The following is an 18,122-nucleotide window of genomic DNA, read 5'->3' as shown; positions in this document are numbered from 1 at the left end:
GAAGAAAGTCCTATATCATTCAAAGAATGTATGAAAGCCTATAGTTCTAAAATGAGGAGCAAAATAGCATATAAATAGGAAAAAATATTGTATTCCAGGTTTTCAGGTGAGCACTGAAACATTTAGATATAGAAATGTTTAACTATCATAATGATATGGTTAAAAAAAAAATCAAGGAACACTCTCAAATTCATTCTATGAGGTCATCATTACCCTGATACCAAAACCAGACAAAGACACTACAAAAATAAGAAATTAAAGGCCAATATCTCTGATTAATATAAATGTAAAAATCCTCAACAAAATATTAGCAAACTAAATTCAACAGTAGTTAAAAAGGATCATACACCATGATCAAGTGGGATTTATTCCAGGGATGCAACAAGGATGGTTCAATATCCACAAATCAATCAATGTGATACACCATGTTAACAAAAGGAAGAATAAAAATCACATGATCATCTCAATAAACGCAGAAAAATCATTTGACAAAATTCAACATCCACTTATAATAAAAACTCTCATAAAAGTTGGTATAGAAGGAACATATCTCAACATAATAAAGGCCATGTAAGACAAATTCACAGCTAACACCATACTCAATTTTGAAAAGCTGAAAGTTTCTCCCCTAAAATCAGGAACAAGATAGGGATGCCTACTCTCTCCACGTGTACTTAACACAGCATTGAATAGAATATTAGTCATAGTAATCAGACAAGAAAAAGAAACAAAAGGCATCCAAGTTGGAAAGGAAATAGCAAAACTGTCACTGTTTTTCATTTTTAAAATGAGAGAAATAAAGTGCCCTTGTATACTGATAGAAAATGGATACATGCAGGTACAAAGGTATAACTGCAAGAGCAAAGTCCTCAAGAAGGTGAAAAATGATAGACTTCAGCAACCCAAATCACTTTTGAACAATGAATTTTGACTGTATACCACCTCTGGACCAAAGGAAAAAAGAAAACTATAAACAAATATTGAATTCTAAACAGTAGGTTGTTTTTGATTTTGAGTCCTGTGAGTTAGCAGCTTTGAGATAGTTTTCTGTGTATTTAAGGCTATTAATAATTAAGTATACTGAGATGTTTATTTCAGTATAAAGAACATGGAAATTTAAAAAAAACTAAAAATTGTTTGTAAATTATTGAGGGAGGGGAAATACAAGTTCTTCCTTATAATAAAATGTCAACCAATGTCAAAGATATTGATTACCAGCATCCCTAATTCCACTTGACGAAATTAGAAAAATACCATTTTTAAACCATCATAGTAATAATTGATTCACACAAGAATCATTAATGATGCTAAATCTAGTGAGGAATGTTTGATCTGAAACAGCATTTTGCATAGTCTCAAGTACCTTCTTATGATTCTTCATTGATTAAAAAGTGAAAAATAGTAATGCTATAATGGAAAGAATGGCAGACACTGTGTTAACCAAGTGATCAAAGTTATTATCATCAGTCATGGGACAATCCAAAAATCATGTTTCCCAATGTACTAAGAAGCATAAAACATCATCTTTGTATTTCTACTAGAATGCATGAGTTTTTTCAGTTCATAAGGAAACATGACACAAACCAAAATTGAGTGATTTTTACCAAAAAAAAAAAAAAAAAAAGAGTAAAACCTGGTTTGTCCTTTTCCAAGTTTCAAATTCATCATGGACTAAGAAAGAGTACTCCAGATTAAAAGAGACTGAAGGCCATGACCACTAAATGTAATATGTTCTACTGGATTGGACCCTGACCCAAATTTTGGTATTCCTATAAAGAAAAGACTGTTAGTGATATTGAGTCTTGGTACATTACATCATAGCATTCTCTCAATGTTCCTTTTCTTATTTTTTTAAAAAATTTCACTGTGTTTAGCTCTAAGGAAATATACACTGAACTATGAAGTGGGAATGGAGTATCATGTTTTAACTTACTTTCAAATGGTAGAGAGAGTACCTAAATGTTAAAAACGTTAGACATAATATATGAACCTCAAAACACTAAAAATCCAAAAGTAAAGCAGAACAAAAAACTGTTTTAGGACAATTGGGGACATGCCAACACTGACTGGATACTTAATGACATTAAAGGATTATTCTTATTTTCTTAGGAATTTGGTATTACTTAAGAAAAAAGAATTCTTATCTTTTAGCAATAAACACTGAAGTAGAGTTAAATTTAAATAATACCAGGCCTTTGCTTCCAATGTTCCAAGGGATTTATTGGGTGGGGTGTCAATGAAATAAGATTGGCTATTGCACAACAATTGTTTAAACTGGTGATAGTTACATGGGAGATTATTTTGCTTTACTCACTCCTTGTGTATATATCTTAATTTTCCATGGTAAAAGTTTTAGACGTTTTAGGAAGTTTGTTGTTAATTCATAAAAGAATATCCTTACCAGGAAAAAGCATTTGTAAAACATCAAACAGTATACCAAATACAGATTTTATGGAGAATCCATTTTAATGTAATAGTTAATGTATATGTTGAGAACAGTGACAATGGAAGTAGTCTGCTTTAGAAACCCTTCCTTTGCCTCACAGGCTTAAATATTCCCCTTTCCTCTCCTAAGCTTTTAAAATTTCACAAGTTGAAGGAAATAATTTTTTCCCATTTTCTGACTGTGAAATAACTCCTGTGTTAACTTTGCTTCACTTAGCTGAATATTCATGAAGTGGCATGGGGAGGGGAGAGTGCTAAGAATGTGGCATTCAATGGGTGAAACTTGATTTTAAACAAACTACTGAATCACTGATAGCTTCCAAGCTTGCCTAAGTGGTTATTCAGTCATATCATACAACACACTGCACTATCCCCTGAGTATTTTCATGCTTTAGACTGTTTTCACATTGCCTCTCTCTCTCCTTACATACACATCATATACTCGCAAACCCAAATCTTCAAATGTTTTCATATTGTATGATTAAAATGTTACTGCGAATTCAAGATTGAAGAATTAAAAAAAAAACAAACATAAAGCTGCCAATGCAGATTTCTCTGAAAGTGCCACAATCTAGTATCTGGTTTGTGTTATTCAACGGAACACAGCTGCACCTTGAGAAAATGTTATTGCTTTATTACTGTAAGGCACCAGAATCCTGAAATGTGCTCAAGACTGGTTAATGTATTCAGTGGTAAATCACTGACATTTAAACAAAGATACAAGTGCTTATTTTTCTGCACTCCAAACTGGATGACTGTATTTGATACACTCTTAAACTGGAAACTTCTTTTGTGTCATTTTCAACTCTACTCTTGATTGATCATTCTTCCCCCCCATCCATCCAACACCCATACTATTGATTCCACTCTTCCTTAGAGCCACATGATCTTAAGACAGAAACACAAATCTCAATTGTTCCAACAAAATCCTCCTCTATCTGAGAACACAGTAGTTAAATAATTTTCAATTAATACAAATACTAGTTTCCCTACTTACCTGAAGTAGGGAAATTAATGGACAAACCTCTATTTGAGACCAGTAAAATTATGAAATAAATCAAAAGCCTAACATCTTAGAGTATTCTGAGCAGTGAAAGAATAGGCAATGATGCATGTCTTGAATGACAGAAACATTACAGAGCTGTGCATAAAATCCACTGACGTTCAAATACCATCTAAGAATTTACTTATTAATTATGGACAAAATATTTTACCCTAGAATTCAAAACACAGTAGAAGCTCATCATAAAGTCTGTGATTAGCACAAAATATTATGGTGTGAGTAGAAATTCTAAAACCAGCAAAATTACATAAGAAAAGCATACACATGGATATAAATATAATAATGTAACACTGTCATCCTTTAATATAAATATAAGTGCTATCCATTACCAAGTGTCGTAAAATAGTTCCATTCCATTTTCTAAATTTGTCCACTGAGTATATTAAACATCAACTAGAACTTTAGTTATTTCCATTAAAAGAGGTTGTCAATAAGTTTTATACAATAAAAGTAAATTATACTTAGTATAATAAGTAGGACAATTATATATTATATAGAAAATTATATGCAAGAAGATTAAAATAATTATTTATTTAGAAGTTCAGGGTCTTTCTCCAAAATGTTAGGAACTCAAGCTTATTGAAGAACCTGATTATTTCTAGGGCTGCTTCATCTGAGTTACTAATTTTACTCAATGTTTCCATTTAATTAATTTAGATTAAAGAGGGTATAATAAGCTGAGAATGTATAATCACATATACTGATACATGACTTAGAATTATGATTTTGAACCAGATAATTATTCTCACAATAACTGAATATAATTTAATTATGTATTCTCTGAAATTATACACTCTTACCTCAAAGGGTATTGAGAAAGTTTACCAAGGCATTTCCTGTGACAACTGAATGCCAGAAACTAAATAAACATGTTTACTCTAAAGAAGCAAAACAAACCAAAGCATTCCAAATCTCTTTATCTAACAAGTAAAGAGCTTCTTGAAAACAATTCTACCCAACAGTTTGTACTTTCTTTGCCGACTGCTGTATTGACTTGCTGCAGGGGCTATTGCTAAACTGCCTTTTGGGACATTTTCTGAAATACACTATGTAGAAACTCTGCCATCCTAAAATAAGATTATACAAAGTGTCTCCCTGAATTGTGGCTGACTATCAACAGATGAGACTTTTCTTTGTGTGATTACTTCAGGGGCACCAAAACTGACTTCCGCAAGTTCAAAAGACATAAAGAAAATTACTGAAGCAAGTCTAGCTATTTGAGTTAGAAGCTTCTGTTCCCTTCAGAATATGGATTTTTATATTTCTCACTTCAGGAGGATACAAAGATAATCCTTAAGTGGAGTTTGACTTGAATGATAAAGGATTCTTTATAGAACATACAATGGTTATATTACATATGTATTCTTATTTCCTATATGAAAATGATCTATCTCTTTTCCTTTATTTTCACATTTGCTACTGCATCTTATTTTTGACTTTGGAAGAAGTACACTTTGGAGACTGAATTATCCTGGTAACATTTTTGTAATCACTGTACTTCTGTAGTAGATGTACGAGTCTACGTTGTGTTTAGTTGCAGTGACTAATTTTCAGTAGATATGAGAAATACAGTGAATAATAAATATTTAACCTATTATTGAATATAATTCTCAAAAAATAATGTATCATTAAATATTAAGTATAAGTAAAATGCAAAATACATAGCAACACAAAATATACCAATACGTATATACATATAAACCTCAGATGTTATAAATATTTAGTCTAACCTCAGTTACATAAATTCGTTACAAATTCATTTCCTTTTCTACCCTATCATTGCTTTTCCACCCTATCATTTCTTTTCCTTTCTTTTCCTTCCCTTTCCTTTTCCTTTCTATATCCTTTCTCTCCCTTTATTTCTTTCTTTTTCTTATACTGGCTCAGTAGCCAAATGAAACAAGGATTAGATCTGAGTTCCATGAAGCTTGATACTTCATTTAAATCTGCATCAAAGCATGTGACTGTGAGATGTTAAAAATTTAGGGATGTTTCACATGTTTTCTAGTTACATTTTTTTTGAATTTTTGAATTTTATTTATTTTTTATACAGCAGGTTATTAGTTATCTATTTCATACATATTAGTGTATATATGTCAATCACAATTTCCAATTCATCCCCCACTCACTCTCCCCACTAGGTGTCCATACATTTGTTCTCTACATCTGTGTCTCTATTTCTGCGTTGCAAACCAGTTCATCTATACCATTTTTCAAGATTCCACATACATTTGTTTTTCTCTTTCTGACCTACTTCACTCTGTATGACAGTGTCTAGGTCCATCCACGTCTCTACAAATGACCCAATTCTGTTCCTTTTTATGGCTGAGTAATATTCCATTGTATATATGTACCACATCTTCTTTATCCATTCATCCGTTGATGGGCATTTAGGTTGCTTCCATGTTCTGGCTATTGTGAATAGTGTTGCAATGAACGTTGGGGTGCATGTGTCTTTTTCAATTGTGGTTTTCTCTGGGTATATGCCCAGTTGTGGGATTGCTGGGTCGTATGGTAGCTCTATTTTTAGTTTTTTAAGGAACCTCCATACTGTTCTCCATTGTGGCTGTATCAATTTACATTCCCACCAACAGTGCAAGAGGGTTCCCTTTCCTCCACACTCTGTCCAGCATTTGTGTTTGTAGATTTTCTGATGATGCCCATTCTAACCGGTGTGAGGTGATACCTCATTGAAGTTTTGATTTGCATTTCTCTAATAATTAGTGATGTTGAGTAGCTTTTCATGTGCCTCTTGGCCATCTGTATGTCTTCTTTGGAGAGATCTCTATTTAGGTATTCTGCCCATTTTTTGATTGGGTTGTTTGTTTTTTTAATATTGAGTTAATAGCTCATTGAGTTAATAGCTCATGAGAGCTATTTATATATTTTGGAATTTCATCCTTTGTCCATTGATCCATTTGAAAATATTTTCTCCCATTCTAAGGGTTGTCTTTTCATCTTGCTTATAGTTTCCATTTGCTTGGCAAAACCTTTTAAGTTTCATTAGGTCCCATTTGTTTATTTTTGGTTTTAGTTCCATCACCCTAGGAGGTGGGTCAAAAAAGATCTTGCTGTGATTTATGTCAAAGAGTGTTCTTCCTATGTTTTCCTCTAAGAGTTTTATCGTGTTTGGTCTTACACTTAGGTCTTTGATCTATTTTGAGTTTATTTTTGTGTATGGTGTTAGGGAGTGTTCTAATTTCATTCTTTTACATGTAGCTGTCCAGTTTTCTCAGCGCCAATTATTGAAGAGACTCTCTTTCCTCCATTGTATATCCTTGCCTCCTTTGTCATATATTAGTTGACCATTGGTGCATGTGATTATCTCTGGGCTTTCTATCCTGTTCGATTGATCTGTATTTCTGTATTTGTGCCAGTACCATATTGTCTTGATTACTGTAGCTTTGTAGTGTAGTCTGAAGTCAGGGAGTCTGAATTCTCCAGCTCCATCTTTTTTCCCTGAAGACTGCTTTGGCTACTCGGGGTCTTTTGTGTCTCCATACAACTTTTAAGATTTTTTGTCCTAGTTCTGTAAAAATGTCACTGGTAATTTGATAGGGATCGCATGGCATTTGTAGATTGCTCTGGGTAGTATAGTCATTTTCACAATATTGATTCTTCCAATCCAAGAACGTGGTATATCTCTCCATCTGTGTCATCTTCGATTTCTTTCATCACTGTCTTATAGTTTTCTGCATACAGGTCTTTTACCTCCTTAAGCAGCATTATTCCTAGGTATTTTATTCTTTTTGTTGCAATGGTGTATGGGAGTGTTTCCTTAATTTCTCTTTCTGATCTTTCATTGTTAGTGTATAGGAATGCAAGAGATTTCTGTGCATTAATTTTGTATCCTGCTACTTTACCAAATTCACTGATTAGGTCCAGTAGTTTTCTGGTGGCATCTTTAGGATTCTCTGTGTATAGTATCATGTCATCTGCAAACAGTGACAGTTTTACTTTTTCTTTTCCAATTTGAATCCCTTTTCTTTTTCTTCTCTCATTGCCGTGGCAAAAACTTCCAAAACTATGTTGAATAATAGTGGCAAGAGTAGACATCCATGCCTTGTTCCTGACCTTAGAGGAAATGCATTCAGTTTTTCAACACTGAGAATGATGTTTTCTGTGCGTTTGTCATATATGGCCTTTATTATGTTGAGGCAGGTTCCCTACATGCCCATTTTCTGAAGAGTTTTTATCATAAATGGGTGTTGAAGTCTGTCAAAAGCTTTTTCTGCATCTATTGAGATGATCATATGGTTTTTATTCTTCAATTTGTTAATATGGTGTATCACACTGAGTGATTTGTATATACTGAAGAATCCTTGCATCCCTGGGATAAATTCCATTTGATCATGGTGTATGATCCTTTTAATGTGTTGCTGGATTCTGTTTGCTTGTATCTGTTGAGGATTTTTCAATCTATATTCATCAGTGATATTGGTCTATAATTTTCTTTTTTAGTGAAATGTTTGTCTGGTTTTGGTATCAAGGTGACTATGGCCTCACAGAATGAGTTTGGAGTGTTCCTTCCTCTGCAATTTTTTGGAAGAGTTTGGAAAGGATGGGTGTTAGCTCTTCTCTAAATGTTTGGTAGAATTCATCTGTGAAGCCATCTGGTCCTGGACTTTTGTTTGTTGGAAGATTTTTTTTTTTTTTTTTTTTTTTTTTTGCAGTACGCAGGCCTCTCACTGCTGTGGCCTCTCCCGTTGTGGAGCACAGGCTCTGGACACGCAGGCTCAGCGGCCATGGCTCACAGGCCCAGCTGCTCCAGGAAGATGTGGAATCTTCCTGGACCGGGGCACAAACCCGTGTCCCCTGCATCGGCAGGGAGACTCTCAACCACTGCGCCACCAGGGAAACCCTGTTGGAAGATTTTTAATCACAGTTTCAATTTCATTACTTGTGATTGGTCTGTTCATATTTTCTATTTCTTCCTGGTTCAGTCTTGGAAGTTTATACCTTTCAAACAATTTGTCCATTTCTTCCAGGTTGTCCATTTTATTGGCACAGAGGTGCTTGTACTAGGCTCTTAATGATGCTTTGTATTTCTGCAGTGTCCATTGTCACTTCTCCTTTTACATTTTTAATTTCATTGATTGGAGTCCAATCCCTCTTTTTCTTGATGAGTCTGGCTCAAGATTTATCAATTCTGTTTATCTTCTCAAAGAACGAGCTTTTAGTTTTACTGATCTTTGCTATTGTTTTCTTCATTTCTATTTCATTTATTTCTGCTCTGATCTTTATGATTTCTTTCCTTCTACTAACTTTGGGTTTAGTTTGTTTTCCTTTCTCTACTTCCTCTAGGTGTAAGGTTAGATTGTTTATTTGAGATTTTTCTTGTTTCTTGAGGTAGGCTTGTATTGCTATAAAGTTCCCTCTTAGAAGAGCTTTTGCTGCATCCCATAACTTTTAGATCGTAGCGTTTTCATTGTAATTTGTCTCTAGGTATTTTTTGATTTCCTCTTTGATTTCTTCAGTGATCTCTTGGCTATTTAGTAATGTATTGTTTAGCCTCCATGTGTTTGTGTTTTTTACGTTTTTTTCCCCTGTAACTGATTTCTAACCTCATAGCATTGTGGTCGGAAAAGATGCTTGATATGATTTCAATTTTCTTACATTTTTTCTTACATTTTTCAATTTTCTTACATTTTTCTTACACTTTTTCTTACAATTTTCTTACATTTCTTACAAGGCTTGATTTGTGACCCAAGATGTGCTCTATCCTCAAGAATGTTCTGTGTACACTTAACAAGAAAGTGTAATCCACTGTTTCTGGAGGGAATGTCCTATAAATATCAATTAAATCTATCTGGTCTCTTGTGTCATTTAAAGCTTGTATTTCCTTATTAATTTTCTGTCTGGGTGATCTGTCCATTGGTGTAAGTGAGGTGTTAAAGTCCCCCACTATTATTGTGTTACTGTCGGTTTCTACTTTCATGGTTGTTAGCATTTGCCTTATGTATTGATGTGCTCCTGTGTTGGGGGCATAAACATTTATAATTGTTATACCTTATTCTTGGATTGATCCTTTGATCATTATGTACTGTCCCTCCTTATCTCTTGTAACAGTCTTTATTCTAAAGTCTATTTTATCTGATGAGTATTGCTACTCCGGTTTCTTTTTTTTTTTTAACATCTTTATTGGGGTATAATTGCTTTACAATGGTGTGTTAGTTTCTGCTTTATAACAAAGTGAATCAGTTATACATATACATATATTCCCATATCTCTTCCCTCTTGCATCTCCATCCCTCCCACCCTCCCTATCCCACCCCTCCAGGCGGTCTCCAGGTTTCTTTTGATATCCATTTGCAGGGAGTAACCTTTTCCATCCCCTCACTTTCAGTGTGTATGTGTCCCTAGGTCTGAAGTAGGTCTCTTTTAGACAGCATATATATGGGTCTTGTTTTTGCATCCATTCAGCAAGCCTGTGTCTTTTGGTTGGAACATTTAATCCATTCACGTTTAAGGTAATTATTGATAATGTTATGTTCTTATTACCATTTTCTTAATTGTTATGGGTTTGTTTTTGTAGGTCCTTTTCTTCTCTTGTGTTTCCCACTTAGAGAAGTTCCTTTAACATTTGTTGTAGAGCTGATTTGGTGGTGCTGAATTCTCTTAGCTTTTGTTTGCCTGTAAAGCTTTTGATTTTTCCATCAAATCTGAATGCGATCCTTGCCAGGTAGAGTAACCTTGGTTGTAGTTTCTTCCCTTTCATCACTTTAAATATATCATGCCACGCACTCTGGCTTGTAGAATTTCTGCTGAGAAATCAGCCATTAAACTTATGGGAGTTCCCTTGTATGTTATTTGTTGTTTTTCCCTTGTTGCTTTGTATAATTTTCCTTTGTCTTTTTGTCAATTTGATTACTATGTGTCTCGCCATGTTTCTCCTTGGGTTTATGCTACCTGGGACTCTGCACTTCCTCGACTTGGGTGGCTATTTCTTTTTCCATGTTAGGGAAGTTTTCAACTATAATCTCTTCAAATACTGTCTTGGGTCCTTTCTCTCTCTTCTCCTTCTGGGGCCCCTAAAATGCAAATGTTGTTGTGTTTAATGTTGTCCCAGAGGTCTCTTAGGCTGTCTTCATTTCTTTTCATTCTTTTTTCTTTATTCTGTTTTGCAGCTGTGAATTCCACCATTTTGTCTTCCAGGTCACTTATCTGTTCTTCTGCTTCAGTTGTTCTGCTATTGATTCCTTCTAGTGTACTTTTCATTTCAGTTATTGTATTGTTCATTTCTGTTTGTTTGTTCTTTAATTCTTCTACATGTTTGTTCTTTAATTCTCCTAGGTCTTTGTTAAACATTTCTTGCATCTTCTCCATCTTTGCCTCCATTCTTTTTCTGAGGTCCTGGATCATCTTCACTCTCATTATTCTGAATTCTTCTCCTGGAAGGTTGTCTATCTCCACTTCATTTAGTTGTTTTTCTGGGGTTTTATCTTGTTCCTTCATCTGGTACATAGCCCTCTGCCTTTTCATTTTGTCTATCTTTCTGTGAATGTGGTTTTCACTCCACAAGCTGTAGGACTGTTCTTCCTGCTTATTCTGTCTGCTCTCTGGTGGATGAGGCTATCTAAGAGGCTTGTGCAAGCTTCCTGATGGGAGGGACCTGTGGAGGATAGAGCTGGTTGTTGCTCTGGTAGGCAAAGCTCAATAAAACTTTAATCTGCTTGTCTGCTGATGGGTGGGGCTGGGTTCCCTCCTTGTTGGTTGTTTGGCCTGAGGCAACCCAGCACTGGAGCCTACCCAGTTCTTTGGTGGGGCTAATGGTGGACTCTGGGAGGGCTCACACTAAGGAGTACTTCCCAGAACTTCTGCTGCCAGTGTCCTCGTCCCCGTGGTGAACCACTGCCACCCCCCACCTCCGTAGGAGACCTTCCAACACTAGCAGGTAGGTCTGGTTCTGTCTCCTATGGGGTAACTGCTCCTTGCCCTGGGTCCTGATGGGCACACTACTTTGTCTGTGCCCTCCAAGAGTGGAGTCTCTGTTTCCCCCAGTCCTGTCAAAGTACTGCAATCAAATCCTGATAGCCTTCAAAGTCTGATTCTCTAGGAATTCCTCCTCCCGTTGCCAGACCCCCAGTTTGGGAAGCCTGATGTGGGGCTCAGAACCTTCACTCCAGTGCGTGGACTTCTGTGGTATAATTGTTCTCCAGTTTGTGAGTCACCCACCCAGCAGTTCTGGGATTTGATTTTATTGTGATTGTGCCCCTCCTACCATCCCACTGCGGCTTCTCCTTTGTCTTTGGATGTGGGGTATCTTTTTTCTTTTTCTTTTTTTTTATGGTATGTGGGCCTCTCACTGTTGTGGTCTCTCCCGTTGCGAAGCACAGGCTCCGGACACGCAGGCTCAGCGGCCATGGCTCATGGGCCTAGCCACTCAGCGGCACGTGGGATCTTCCCAGACTGGTGCACGAACCCGTGTCCCCTGCATTGGCAGGTGGACTCTCAACCACTGCGCCACCAGGGAAGCCCCTGGATGTGGGGTATCTTTTTGGGTGAGTTCCAGTGTCTTCCTGTTGATGACTGTTCATCAGTCAGTTGTGATTCTGGTGCTCCTACAAGAGGGAGTGAGCACACGTCCTTCTACTCCGCCCTCTTGAGCCAATCTCCTCTAGTTACTTTCTTTAGTAATCTACACAGTGTGTGTGTGTGTCTGTGTTTAATTATGTATGCATGTAAGCAGAAGCGATATTAAACATATTTAATGCAGGAACACTGTTTACAAGCAGTATATAAATATTTTAAGTCATCTTAAAGCTATAACAATACCCTTATTTTAAGAATTCTGACAATTTGCTATTTTCTACTAATCTCAGTGAATTAATATTTCTCCAATTAAAAAGAGTATATTTAAGAAAACATGCTTCTAATGAACACAGATCTTTTTTCTTTTTTTGTAGTGGATGTCTTACCTTTATGCCACTTTAAAATTCAGAGTTTCTGCTGTGATAGATGTTTTAAAATAAATATATAAATGACATTTGTTTTAATCATTTCTATACTTCATCATTGGGGTGAGGCTAAAGAAAATGCAACTCAAATTTGAAAATAATCTTCAGTTTTGATTAAAAAATATGAAAATGGCTACACATGAAAATGAAAGAAAAATATAAGGGCATTTTAAATTAAATATGTATTGAAGCATGTTATTTTCATCATCTGAGTATTTAATTTTGATCAAACCAGTGTTCACATTTCAAAACCAATTTGAATGTCCATTGTCATCTACATGGGAGTTTAAATTCTTTGGAAACAGAAAATTTAGATATCTTAAGAGAGAATATAAGAAAAGGATAAATATGTCGCATATATCTTAGTATTATTAGATAAAACAGATTTATTAACAATATATTACATTATAAAATACTGCTTTATAATTAAAAAGGCATGAATAAATTAAACATCAAACATCTTTATACACCTAATAACTTAGCTTCAGTACATATAAGGCATGAGCTGTAATAAATATAAAGTAAATCAGACACATTTCACATCATAATCTAAGAATTTAAAATATATAGCTAAAATAGAAATAAGAAAAAACAAAGAATTTGAATAACTCAATAAAGCAAGTTCCTTTAGAAGTATTAAAAGATAAGTATATACTAGGTCACAAAGAAAATCTCCATGAACAGTTAACATTTATGTTGGCCCTATTTTGTCCATAAGAGTTAAGACTAGAAAATATATCTGAGTACTATCTCAAAAGCTACCACTTAGAACATTAAGTAAAAGAAAGAAAGAGAGAAGAATACTGTTTCAGGTAACTTGTGGGTTGAAAAAAAGGAGAGAGTCCTGAAATTATAAATCACTCACAAATACAAAATAAAGGGCTACGATATGAATCTGAAGAGGCTGTAGTGAATTAAAAAGAGGCACAAATGCTCTGACATTCTCCCAAGAGTTGTAGTTTAAAAATCTTATTCATCTGACTAATAGAACACTGAAGAAGGGAAACTGTGCCAGCTTGGAATTTTTACTTCCCATCACTTGGAACCTTCTCTGTTGGGAAGGCCAAGCTCCATATGAGAAGACTCACTACCTAAGGCTACCAAGATGGTAGAAACCCAAACACGTGAAGAGATCTGAGGGGTAAGATGCCAAATGAAAAGAGAGAGACACTAAGTTGTCAGTTATATGAAGTACAGAAGCTATTTTATTTAAGTGCTGTCAGTATTTTGAATTTATTTTATTATTTTCATTGTTTTTGCAGGCTCTAGAGTGCAGGCTCAGTAGCTGTGGCACACAGGCTTAGTTGCTCCACGGCATGTGGAATCTTCCTGAACCAGGGCTCGAACCCACGTCCCCTTCATTGGCAGGCAGATTCTTAACCACTGCACCACCAGGCAAGCCCTTACAGAAGCTATTTTAAAAGGTGACCCTTCAGCTGAGCCCTTACTAAATTTCTGGCCAACAAAACCATGACCAGAATAAATGGTAATTTTAAGTCCTTCAGTTTAAAGCAGAGAAAAGCTCAAAGCAAAAATGTTTGCTATAGATAAATTTATTAAAAAATAAGAAATACTGGAAATAAATGAATATATGACCCATTTCAGAAAAGATTTTAAAAAACACACTAAAAGAAAACATTTAATGAAAAGAAAGCATTTGAAATAAAAAAATAACATTTTAAAATTAAAGTTAATAGACAAAATTTAAAAGGGATTCCTTTAAAAGGCTGATAAAATAGACTAGCTTGGAAAATCTCCAAGAAATGAAAAGATACAACAGCATCAGAAATGGTTCATCTCTATAGAGAATTAAACAGTTCTAAGGTAATTTTATTTATCATTCTTTGCAATAATTAAAAAACCATATGTAATAAATGGTTTATATATTATTTGTTTTAAAAATTAAAATCAAAAAGACAAATCTGAATAGTCAGAATCCACAGAAGAAATATAAAAGTATTCTTTACAACATAACAAATTCCTAAAAAGATAGAACGGAAGCAATTAGCAGATACGCATACCTACACATAAACACACACACACATACAACTTGATAAAGATAAATTACTGGAATTCTATAGTAATTAATAATTAATACTAGAAGCACTGCCCATCAAGTCAACTATGTCATAGAGTCTTACTACTGCACCATTATTCAACACTGCACTAGAAAGTCTAGTTAAGTAATAAGAAATGGAAAAAAAAAAATGAAGGTATAAATAATGGTGAAGAAGAGAAAAAACAAAAACATGTAATCATTTGCATGATATATGATTGCCTATATAAAAAACCCTGAAGTGTTAAATGAAGAAAAAGAAACAAGATAAATACAGCAAAGTGAGTGAACATAAACTTCAACATGCAGTAGATATCATTTACAACAGAAATGTTCACTAATAATTGTTTTAATACTAATTATAATTTAAATCCTAATTAAAATTGCCAAAACTCACTAGATATTACATAAAATACACCAAATACGAAATGTATAAGAAATATAAAATCAGGATGGTAATATTCCATATTATAAAGATGCTGGTTCTTCTTTAATTTATAAATACAGCATAATCCTATTTATCACAAAATTATCAAATAGGTTCTAAAACTTATAAACTAGAAATAATGTAATGAAAGAAGAGGCAAAAAATTTTCCAAAAGAATATTTAAATTTTCTCTATCATATAGTAAGACTATAAATCTATAATAACTTAGCAAGAGAGGAAAAGATAAATAATAGTAGAATCAAAATACTTTCCTTTTTTAAGTGACAAAGTAGATGTGAAAGAAGTGTTAAACCTATTCAGAGTGTTCTGATGTTGCCAAAAACAACTTTATTGTATCTTCTGAAGTCTGCATGTCAATCTCTACCCATCAGCTTTGATCCAGCTCCATAGACTACTTTCCAACTGCAATCCTCCAAATATGCTACTAACCGCCCTCTCTCATCCAACCGTATCAAGACGGCTACTTAAAAGGCATTACTGACAAAGGTCAGAAACCCAAATGATAGATGAAACAGTGATGTTTTAGTATAAAACTGCTGGCACTAAAATCATGAAGGAGCTGCAGCAAAATCATCTTTGGTATCAAAATGGGTTTATCAAAAAGTTCTGATTTATGGGGGAAAAACACATTACATGATATCTTGACCGATCTGAAGCATCCATCTTAAAGAAAGAGCATTTTTAGTTATAGTCTCATAGGAATGATCTCCAAATGCAAAGTTGGGCAAAGGTTTATAGGTCGTTCTGGGCAGTGATTAAAGCCACATGCATATATCAAGGGGGATACTGGGCTAGAATCAAATAACTTGGAAATATAAATACCTGAATTTTATAATTAGAACTTCAACCAAGGAGTTTGAGTACAATTCTGACACAGGTGCCTGTCCCTGAAGCAGGACACACAGGCATGCACACACACACATGGCATGCAGAAGTGGATGCACTAGAAGTGTAATTTAATTAATTAATTTGGGAATTTCAGGTTTAAATATATTTAAAGAAGAATATTTAAGATACCTGAAAAACTGTAAGATTCTAATGCAATTTACGCATTACTTTTTTTTAAAATATCCTTATTGGAGTATAATTGCTTTACATTGCTGCGTTAGTTGCTGCTGTATTAACAAAGTGCATCAGCTACACGTATACATATATCCCCATATCCCCTCCCTCTTGTGTCTGCCTCCCACCCTCCCTATCCCACCCCTCTAGGTGGTCACAAAGCACCGAGCTGATCTCCCTGTGCTATGCGGCTGCTTCCCACTAGTTATCTATCTTACATTTGGTAGTGTATATATGTCCATGTCACTCTCTCACTTCGTCCCAGCTTACCCTTCCCCCTTCCTTGTGTCCTCAATTCCATTCTCTATGTCTGCATCTTTATTCCTGTCATGCCCCTAGGTTCTTCATAACCATTCTGTTTTTAAGTTTCCATATATGTGTGTTAGCATACAGTATTTGTCTTCCTCTTTCTGACTTACTTTACTCTGTATGACAGACTCTAGGTCCATCCACCTCACTACAAATAACTCAATTTCATTTCTTTTTATGGCTGAGTAATATTCCATTGTATATATGTGCCACATCTTTATCCATTCATCTGTCGATGGACACTTAGGTTGCTTCCGTGTCTTGGCTATTGTAAACAGTGCTGCAATGAACATTATGGTATATGAAGCTTTTTGAATTATAGTTTTCTCAGGGTATATGCCCAGTAGTGGTATTGCTGGGTCGTATGGTAGTTCTATTTTTGCTTTTTTAAGGAACCTCCATACTGTTCTCCATAGTGGCTGTATCAGTTTACATTCCCACCAACAGTGCAAGAGGGTTCCCTTTTCTCCACACCCTCTCCAGCATTTATTGTTGTAGATTTTTTGATGATGGCCATTCTGACTGGTGTGAGGTGATACCTCATTGTAGTTTTGATTTGCATTTCTCTAATGACTAGTGATGTTGAGCATCCTTTCACGTACACATTACTTTTTAAAAAGGATATACATTAGAGTGTTCTAAAATTTTATTTACCCATTTTCCCTAACGCTAGACATTGGAAATGGTGAAGAGTACAGATGTGAAAGTGCCAAAGTTTGAAATAAAATCCTAGTTCTACAACTGATAACTGTTTCTGTTTCTTCAACTATAAAATGGCTGCAGTAAAAACTACTTCATAGGGCCATGATGAGGATTAAAGGTAACAATTTTTTAAAGGCTTGGCTCAGTGTTTGGCCAAAAGTATATAATAAATGATACTTATAATTATTATTGAATATTATTATGGACATTTAAAAATTAGACATATAGCTAAAATTATTTAAGTATTTGTATATGATTTTAAAGAGCTTTAACATGCATTAAGTTATTTCAGAAAACAACTTTTTGAATTGTTGGTATTATTACAGCCTGCATATAATATATGGACAATTACATTTAGTGTAGTTGTAACTTGACTAAGATCAGGTGTCTTTCATGTAGTGGAGCTGTCATTCACTTGCAGCTTATTGGTACAAAGCTCTTCTTCTTTCCACTATATGGCTTTCAAATATTTAGAAGTCATACAAGAAATCACATATACAAAGGTATCCAAACACTTAAGCATATATAATTTTATTGCAGGCACTCCCTGACATCCTTCTCCATTTTTTATATCCAATATTTATATAATGTTATAAAATGTTATATATCCCATATGATGGAAAGTATACTTTTTTTATTCTTGAATGAATGTGACATTATTTATGTGATCTGGAGTCAAAACTGCAGGTTTATAACAAATATATCTGGCATATTTAATCAGTAGCCTAAATGATGTGCTTAACTAGCTCTAAAGCCAAAGAAAGTTCTATTACATTTCATGGGGTGTAGAAAATTACAACTCAGAGTGCCTTTGAAGATCATTTTAAATTGTCCAAGCAAAGTAAACATTAAAAACTATCCTGAGGCTAATCTGCAAAGTTTTCATGTTTGTATGATATAAATATTTAAAAATAAACAGGATTTATACACTCTTTTAATAATATCATTTATAACAAACATTAACTAGTACTGTAGGAAGCCGAAAGATCTAATTGTTTTTCTAGTTTCATGGGTTCACACATTCAGGTATATAAACAAACAAACAGTCTTTGCAAGAACAGATATAATGACTCTGCTTGT

Source organism: Tursiops truncatus, chromosome 9 (assembly GCF_011762595.2).
Source record: "Tursiops truncatus isolate mTurTru1 chromosome 9, mTurTru1.mat.Y, whole genome shotgun sequence".
Taxonomy (NCBI): domain Eukaryota; kingdom Metazoa; phylum Chordata; class Mammalia; order Artiodactyla; family Delphinidae; genus Tursiops; species Tursiops truncatus.
The sequence above is the reverse complement of the archived record's forward strand: the minus strand, read 5'-3'. Positions refer to the sequence as shown.